The sequence below is a fragment of the Perognathus longimembris genome, chromosome 12, assembly GCF_023159225.1.
Source record: "Perognathus longimembris pacificus isolate PPM17 chromosome 12, ASM2315922v1, whole genome shotgun sequence".
Taxonomy (NCBI): Eukaryota; Metazoa; Chordata; class Mammalia; order Rodentia; family Heteromyidae; genus Perognathus; species Perognathus longimembris.
This window is the reverse complement of record NC_063172.1, coordinates 5,808,007-5,816,164: the sequence shown is the minus strand read 5'-3', so window position 1 is coordinate 5,816,164 and position 8,158 is coordinate 5,808,007. Positions and strand designations below refer to the sequence as shown.

Here is an 8,158-nt window from a genome sequence, read left to right as displayed (position 1 = left end):
CAACTGGGGATAATGGCAGTCTGATATGCAAACAAAGGCTTTCTTTCCTCTTAGGGAACATATAACAATTTAGGTAGGACTAGAATGAAAGGTAAAAGATTTAAGCAGGAGAGAAATAAGATAAAATATGGTAACAACAGTTGTTATCACAGATTTTAAATAACACAACTCTGCTCTCTAATGAAATTTCATGTAAACTTTTCACCTTTAAAATCAAAGAAAGTAAAACTGTGCTATTTGATATTGGGATAAAGCTGCTTAACCTGCAACAGTTTCAAAATTACTATTTTAGATAGAAAAACTTTTGCTTTCTATTTCCTTCATGTCTTTCATGGTGTTAAGTCATGATCCTCAGGTACAAAGACTCATTTTCATAGCTTATTTTATCCACTATAGATCTAGACATACATAGAATTGGTCATTTAACACTAATCAATTCTAAACTATTTAGACAATTTAAAATTAAAAATAACAAAATTTATAATACAGAGAAAGGGAGATAAGGATTAGTTTTATGAGGACTCATAGTGGGACAAATATTACTGTATGGCCACAGAATATTCAAAACTGGCTCAATATTAGAAGATATAGAATATGGGTGTAACTTGTATAAGCTTCTTTCAAGATTAGTAAACTAGAATGTTTTAACAATGACTTCATGTCTATAAATCTTTCCCCACCTCTGGCTTGAACATCTGTTGTGCTATCTTATAAAATTTGTAAGTGTGGTCACTCAAAAGGAACATCCATGTTGAAACTGCTTCCTGCCTTTCTCATAGTCACCTAGTATATTCTCAGCATCAACATGGAAAACTTACGAAAGAAATCCATATGCTTCTCCTAACAATTCATTATTCTTTACAGTAAAAAGGATGATAGGTTATAGTCTTAGCAAAACACATTTAATGAGTAATAACTCCCTGATCAACCCATTTAAACCCTATGATCTTTCCATTTTTACCATCTCTGGTAACAACACTGTGAGAAATTTAAAGTATGATCTACTTTCTAAGTAGTAAAGACAACATTTGAAAGTGTTAAGAACAGATTAAGAATAACCGAACAACCTGGCATACATTATTTCTTCTTTCTACCAGAATAAAATGTTAGACACAATGACCACCATAGACCATTCTGGCCTGTGTCAAAATTTCTCTCTAAAGACTCCCATGGGCAGTTACTAAAAGGAGAAAGAGGAGGAGAGAAACATAGGCTATAAAGTAAAATCTTCAAATATCATTTTACCAACATGTATTTATGCATACCTAAGAAATAACTTTTAATGAGAAACATGCTTGTATCCCCATAGAATATGACCAATGCTCAAAAATTGAGGACAAATTTATTACTTCCCTTTGTAAAACTTGCAATCATGTTTCTAGATAGAATAACATGGTTAAAATGCATTCTGTACCTAAAATCCAAACAATCTCTGAGAGAATATCTGGGAGAAAATAAAGAAGACAGTTTCCCACCCCCCAAAATAAACTTTCTAGTGATATTATAGATAAGATACACCACAAATGGACTCTGGAAGTCATAAATACATAATAGTAAAGACAACTCTGTAGATAGAAGTCCTCTGTAGACAGGGTCCTCTGCTGCTAAATCTTTATTTTTAAAAACTTAAGATTTCTGTATATTACGAGGTCTAAACTTTTAGAATTTCCAAAATTTTTAGAAAAACACATTAGCAGTTTGTGTTTAGAAGGTCTAGCAAATATTACTGCATTCATATAAGGCATTCTGAACATTACAGAAAACACTGGGAACAGAAAAAACAGGTGACATTCAAAAAGTGACATTGGATTAAATGAAATTGAGAACATAAATCAAACTTAAATTTTAATTAAAATTTCTAAACACTGCCACTTTTATAATATACCTTGCACAAGTATTTTTAAAATGCAGTTCCTTTTATATGCATCTTAAATACAATAGTAGGCTTACTTTATTTGAATGTACTTAATTTTTTAAAATTTCATGCCCTCATTAATCATAAATCCAATATATTTTTAGTCTCAATGTGCTCTGAAATTAGCAACTTTGAAATAGTCCTGAGAGTTAAAAGGAGAGGAAGTAAAGAACATTTCTTTCACCATACCTTCTTTAATCTTCATTTTTTACTCATTTGTTCAATTGAGGCACTAAGAGTGAACTAGAAAAAAAATGGCATTATTCAAGCTGTTCCTTCAGACTTTGTAATATGTAATTATACTAAGGAGAAGAAAGCTGTGCCTACTATTCCAAAGTTCGCTCTTGACCCAAATTCAGATTTAGAGTACTTTCTTACTTCCAGTTTAATGTGTAAAACCCAAACGCTATTAAATGCTTTAACGATACTTTTGACACTTTCGTGCTTGCATGTTTACTTATTCTTCAAATGCCTTCTCTAAAGGTAAGTTCTCTTAAAATTGAGAGGTGGAAGTGTCACTCTTACAGATATGACCAGAGTAAAGTAAACCTGGTTCATTATCTTCAAGAAAGTTCATGGTCCCTTCATCCCTTTCCTTATTATTCTAACAGAAGTTTAACCTAAGCCATAAGTAGTATGTTCTCATACTAATTTAAATTTCTTTTACATAACCAAAGCAAGATGGTATCAGAAATAAACTTCCCAGGTATGTCATCCAATTATCTCCTGCCATTCTAAATAAGTACAAGATACTAACATAAAGAAGGAAACAAAAACAATTGACGGGAGGGTTTAGGGTGGGGAAGAAACGGATGACATCTATCAAGATGCACTGTACTTATAAAACGATTTCTTCAATAGTAACCCCTTAGTACAACTAGAGATAATAAAAAAAATAGTTAGCACCCCCCCACCAAAGAAAACTTACTCCAGCAATTTAAACAAAGTCACAGGCTGGGAATGTGGCTTAGTGGTAGAGTGTGAAGCCCTGGGTTCCATTCCTCAGCACCACACAAACAGAAAAAGGCTGGAACTGGCACTATGACTCAAGTGGTAGAACACTAGACTTGAGCAAAAGAAGCTCAGGGACAGTGCCCAGGCCCTGAGTTCAAGCCTCAGTACTGGCAATAAATAAATAAATAAAAGCACAATTTTCTTCTTTTGTCAAAAATAGCATTTTTCTGGTTACCCAAATAGAATCACCACTATGAAAAGTCAAACCTTCAATTCTGAAGAATCTGTACGTAGGGAAAATGTTAAGGTAACAGTTTTTACTGCTTGTAGGCTTTAAACCAAAGCTGTTTATTTGACTTTACTGAAGTCTAGGCAGAGCCACTTGTTGGCCTTTGCTGCAGACCACCATATTAGTAAGAGTGTCTGCCCTCAAGGTGCCTTTGATACCTCAGTAGCTACAGTACCTTCCATGCGGTTCCCTGACAAACCTGACTGTAAAATTTTACTCGGTGGTGAAAAGTATTTTGACTAGATTTCGATAGGTATACTCCTTTAACTGGACAACATAAATGGGATGACAAATTTCCCTTCCATTTAAAGAATTAATAGGCGGGAATGCAAATGTCAGACTATGGTGACTTTGTTTCTCCATGATTTTTTGGGAAAAGGACAGTTCAATACACTGATAACCCAAATATGACAACCTGTTCCTAAGTTGTTTGGCAAATGATTTTCATAAATCAAACCATATATAATAAGTGCCACATAAAATTACTGGAAGGTACTTTTTTGAGTCCCTTTGTAAAATTCTCAGATACCTAACCACTAATTAGTTCATTTTGTAATCTTAGGCTTTTCTGTTTTGGTGCTAGTGGCCTGAGCTGGTGCTGTCCCCAAGTGACTTTTACTCAAGGCTAGCACTCTACCACTTGAGCCACAGCTCCACTTCTGGCTTTTAACCAAGTTCAGTGCAGATAAGCATCTACCAGGCTTTCCTTCCCCAGATGGCTTTGAACTTAGATTCTCAGAGCTGTCTCCTGAGTAGCTGGATTACAGGAGGAGCCATCAGCACCCAACTTTAAAAGTTTAAAACTTTTACATGCCAAATTTCTTAAAGTGAAGAATGGCTGCTTTCCTAAGTCAATAACATGAAAGCAAAATATCACTTTAGCATTACTTTTTTCCCCCTCCCTATTTGCCTTCAAGGAAGCTTTAAAAATGTCGCCTCAAAACAACAGTTCTTCGGTGGCAGAATGTACAAACAATACTCACTAGAAAAGCTGAAAAATAATTTTTACGCGTAAAATAGAAATGTGTGCATTTCCACAAAAGATCAATTATTTTGGGAAATGGTCGCACCAAACGCTTAATAAAAATGATTTTAAAATCAAGACAAGCACATCTCAAGTCACTTTCCCATGAGTCGTTTATCACTGGAAGTACAATGTTTGAGAACTGTTTATCTCTGTGACCACGTGACCTCTGCGAAGCCACCAAGGTCAACAAGACCTGTGGAGGGAGATAAGCGGAGTTAAGTGTCTTTTGCTCATTCCTACAGTTCTCTGTAAGCAGTGGAAAGGCAGAAAGAAAAACAAACATAAAACTCTATTTTTATGTAACTGGAAATAGCAGGTTTCAATAACCGAGTGCCTCATTACAAGGTCATATATACGCATGTGTCATTAATGATTAATGGAAGCAAGACCTAACAAGAGGACCTGACCGAATGAACAAGATCCCCAACTAATCTTCCCCTACATCTAGCACTGAAAACCCTCCCCACCCAGGCTACACACGCCTCGGGGACTCCATTTCAGCACGAGGGCTCTCCGCTGAGAACTTTTACAAAGGGATAGGAGCAACCAAAGATCCCCAACCGGCAGAAATAAATAATGCCCGCCCGCACACAGACATGCTAACTTAGGGCCGAGAAGCGAGCCTGTCAGGTGACACCAAACTCTCTTGTCCTCAGGCATTTCCGTCACCACCACAATCTGCACCTTTCACAAACCAGGAAGTTTTCTTGGATGAAGCTTAAACTTTTTTTTTTTTAAAACACATTTATCCACTTGGCAACCCACCTATGGCAGACCTATGGCTGGAAAAACTCCCTTGTCCTCCGAAATCTTCCATTGCATTGGAAATTTCCAAACAACATCCCAACTATGGAGACCTGGGAGGTCAGAGGCATGCCTTGTAAATGTCACAGTGATTTCGCGGAGGCCAGGGTAACTATATAGGCAAGGCGCTGGAACATTCGGTCAAGAGGCAGCCCACATGCTCACCAGAGCATGTGGGAAAGCTGGGGAGGTTTAACAAACAAAACAAAACAGCGAAAGCACGGATTACTGGGCTGTTGGGTCTTCCTAGCTACTCTCGGGAGAGCTCTCCACGGGATCACTGAGCCCGGGCAGCCCGATCTCCACGGCCTCTCGGGTACCGGGGTGTCCTCTTCCTCCTGCTCCCCGCCCCCCTTCCCCCCCCCCCCAGCCAGGAACGCGGAGCCCCGACACCTGAGACTCGCCGGCCACACAAACGTTACCTTGTTTCCGAAGCGCTTTCGCTTCTTCCAAGTGCACCGGGCCCGTCGGATCGTTCCGCGGCGTGAAACGGGAGCCCACTTCCTGCGCGCGCGCGCCCCGAGAGCGAGCTCGGGGCCATCCCGGCCGAGCCCCGGACCCCAAGTTAACTTTTTCTTTCTTTCTTTCGTCTTTTTTTTTTTTTTTAAAGAGAAAGAGTTGAGTTCTCCTCCCGTCTCCCCGCCGCCGCCTCCCCACCCCAACCCACCCCACCCCACCACCCCCGGCCGCCCCCAAAGAACCAGAAGCCACGAACGTCGCCCGCCCGCGGCTTCCCCGGAGTTTGGCGGTGACATCCAGAGGGCCGGGCCGGGCCGGGCTGGACTCCGCCGGCGCCGGGTCCCGGGGATGAGAGTTTTCCCAACTGCCCGGCGGCCGCGTCCGGAGCCCGCTGGGGGGGGGGGGGGGAGGGAGGGCCCGCGCCGGTCCCCGCACTCGGCCGGCGCCGGGGGGGGGGAGGGGGGATACCCACCTGCCTCGGTCCCCCGCGGGCCGGGCCGCCCCGCCAACCCCGGCCGGAGCCGGTTCTCCCCCCCCCCCACACACACACCCGAGGGGCGCGGGCCCCGCAGCGCCCCCCACCGCCGGCCCGCGACGCCCCCAGCGGCCGCGGCCGGCGCGCCTGTCAGCGCCCCGGAAGGGTCGGGGGCCCGAGCGCCGCGCCTCCGTCCCGTCCGCTTCCGTCCCGTCCCGTCCGGTCTCGCCGCACTCACCCCGGCCGCGCTCACCCGGGACCCGGGCGAGGGGGTCGCGGTCCGCGCGGAGGCCGCCGCCGCCGCCAACCCGCCCGCCGCCAACCCGCCCGCCGCCGCCGCGCCCGCCTCCCGCGCCCCGCGCGCGCCCTGGGCCCCGCCGCGCGCCCCGAGCAGCCGGGGAGGGGGTCGCGGTAACGCGCGGGAGCCCGGCGAGGGGCGCGCGGGGCGCGGGCGAGGGGCGCGGCGGGAGTCGGCATGCGGGTTGGCCGCGGCGGCGGCGGCAGCGACGGCGGCGGAGGGGAAGCTGCGTCGGCCGCGTCCGTCATGGCGCGCGGCGCGGCGCGGCGCGGCGGCGGCTCCCTCCGGTCTCTCGGCGCCTTCGCCTTTAGTTTGACCTTTCCCTCCAGTGTGTCTGAGGGAGAGCGGCCGTGAGCGCGCGTGTGTGCAAGTGTGTGTGTGTGTGTGTGTGTCCGCGTGTGTGCGCGCGCGCGCACGCGTGGGGGAAAGGGCCGGGTTCGTTCCCCGACGCCTGACGTCACTGCCATGGCAACGGCAGCCTCCGCCCCTCGCTTCCCATTTCCTGTTACCGCCCACTCTGCACGTTCCGGGGCCGGGGTGGGGGGGGTGGGGGGGTGGGAGGGTGGTGGACCTCACGTGCTCGCCCGCACGCGCGCGCCCTCGCGCCCTCACGCACGCACGCATGCACGCACGCCACGCCACGCTCGCGGCTCGCGGCGCGTGCGACCGGAGAGCGTTGGGATTGGGAGAGCTCTAAGCCCCGCCTCCTCGCGGAATTAGGCCAATCGGGGTGCGCTCGTCCTCTAGGGCGGGCGGCGAGAAAGATTTCCCCCGGGGGGGGGGGCGCGGGGGTAGAGTGAAAAGTCTCCCGGAGAGACTGACTGGGCATGCTCGGTGGGCGGGGCGGGGACGAACCGACTCGTGTGAAAAGCGCCCCCCAAAGTGGTGGTGGGGATCCACAGGGAGCTGGGGGAAGGCCTCGCCCGGCGCCTGGCGGGCACCCCCCCCCCCCCAAGCACCCACTTCCTGCGATGGGGCCCGCACCCCCGACTTTTACCAGCGGCGGGTGTGTGTGGGGGGCGGGGTTGGGGGATGGGGTGAGGGGTACGGGACTCATGATTCCGGCGTGTGGAACCGACTCCGTCAAGGTCAGCGAGTGACCTGGCGCCCCCCCCCCCCCCCCCCGGGATCCGAGCGCAGCGCCCTTTGTGTCTTCCCGGCCCCGGTCTGGGAGGATCCGCCTTGCAGGGCTCTCCGGGTCCGGTCACTCTGTGGTGGAGAGCCCCATTAGAGAAATGGGCGGGGAACCCAGGCCTGAGGAACCCCGAGACACCCCCCCATCCCCCCCCCACCCTAACCCCAGTGTGCCTGAACTAAAGGTGGCACCCACCTGCCCGGCCCCCCCACCCCCACCCCAGGTCACAAGCTTCCTTCCCGGGGCAGGCTTTCTTCCCTAGCAAGACATTGCTTCACTTTTCCTCAGGTGTGTGTGTGGGGGGGGGGGGGGTGTGGGGGGGGACCTGGAGTTTCTTGTTACTATGTGTACACGTGGGAGAAGTTTAGTCACCTCGGGATGGACGCATCGCCGACCAAAGGCACCTGGGGACACTCCCCCAGATTGGGGGTACTGTGTGTGGAGTCCAGCGAGTGTGCAACCACGCTTCCCTTCGGTGTGTCTGGCTTCGTCCTCAGTACCACATACATACACCACGAGTGGGCTCCCTCCCCCCCCTAGTTTACGAGGATCTTGGGGGTGGGGTGGGGTGGGGACCAGACTTCTCCCTGTTCATACATCTGAATCCGAGACTCGTGGATTAAGCTTAGGGTTCCCGGTAAACCTTGGGCTACCCTACTAAAACACACCAGAAATTACACAGCCGCACCGGTGCAGCGAGGAGAGACTTTTTGGCAGTACCCCCAAGAGACAGGGCAGAGCAAGGAGCAGGCGGGCCCGGAAGGAGCGGCTTGCACTGTGGACTGTGTGGGACCCGAGGTTT

The 8,158-nt window shown here is 48.8% G+C and overlaps 1 long non-coding RNA gene across 1 annotated transcript; it reads right to left on the bottom strand.

The window, feature by feature from the left end:
• Positions 1-1,479: 1,479 nt before the first annotated feature.
• Positions 1,480-5,184, bottom strand: LOC125361066. Its single transcript, XR_007212868.1, has 2 exons — positions 4,951-5,184; positions 1,480-2,158 (listed from the first exon to the last, which is right to left on the bottom strand). It is a non-coding gene; the product is annotated as an uncharacterized LOC125361066 (long non-coding RNA).
• Between the last annotated feature and the right edge of the window lie 2,974 nt (positions 5,185-8,158).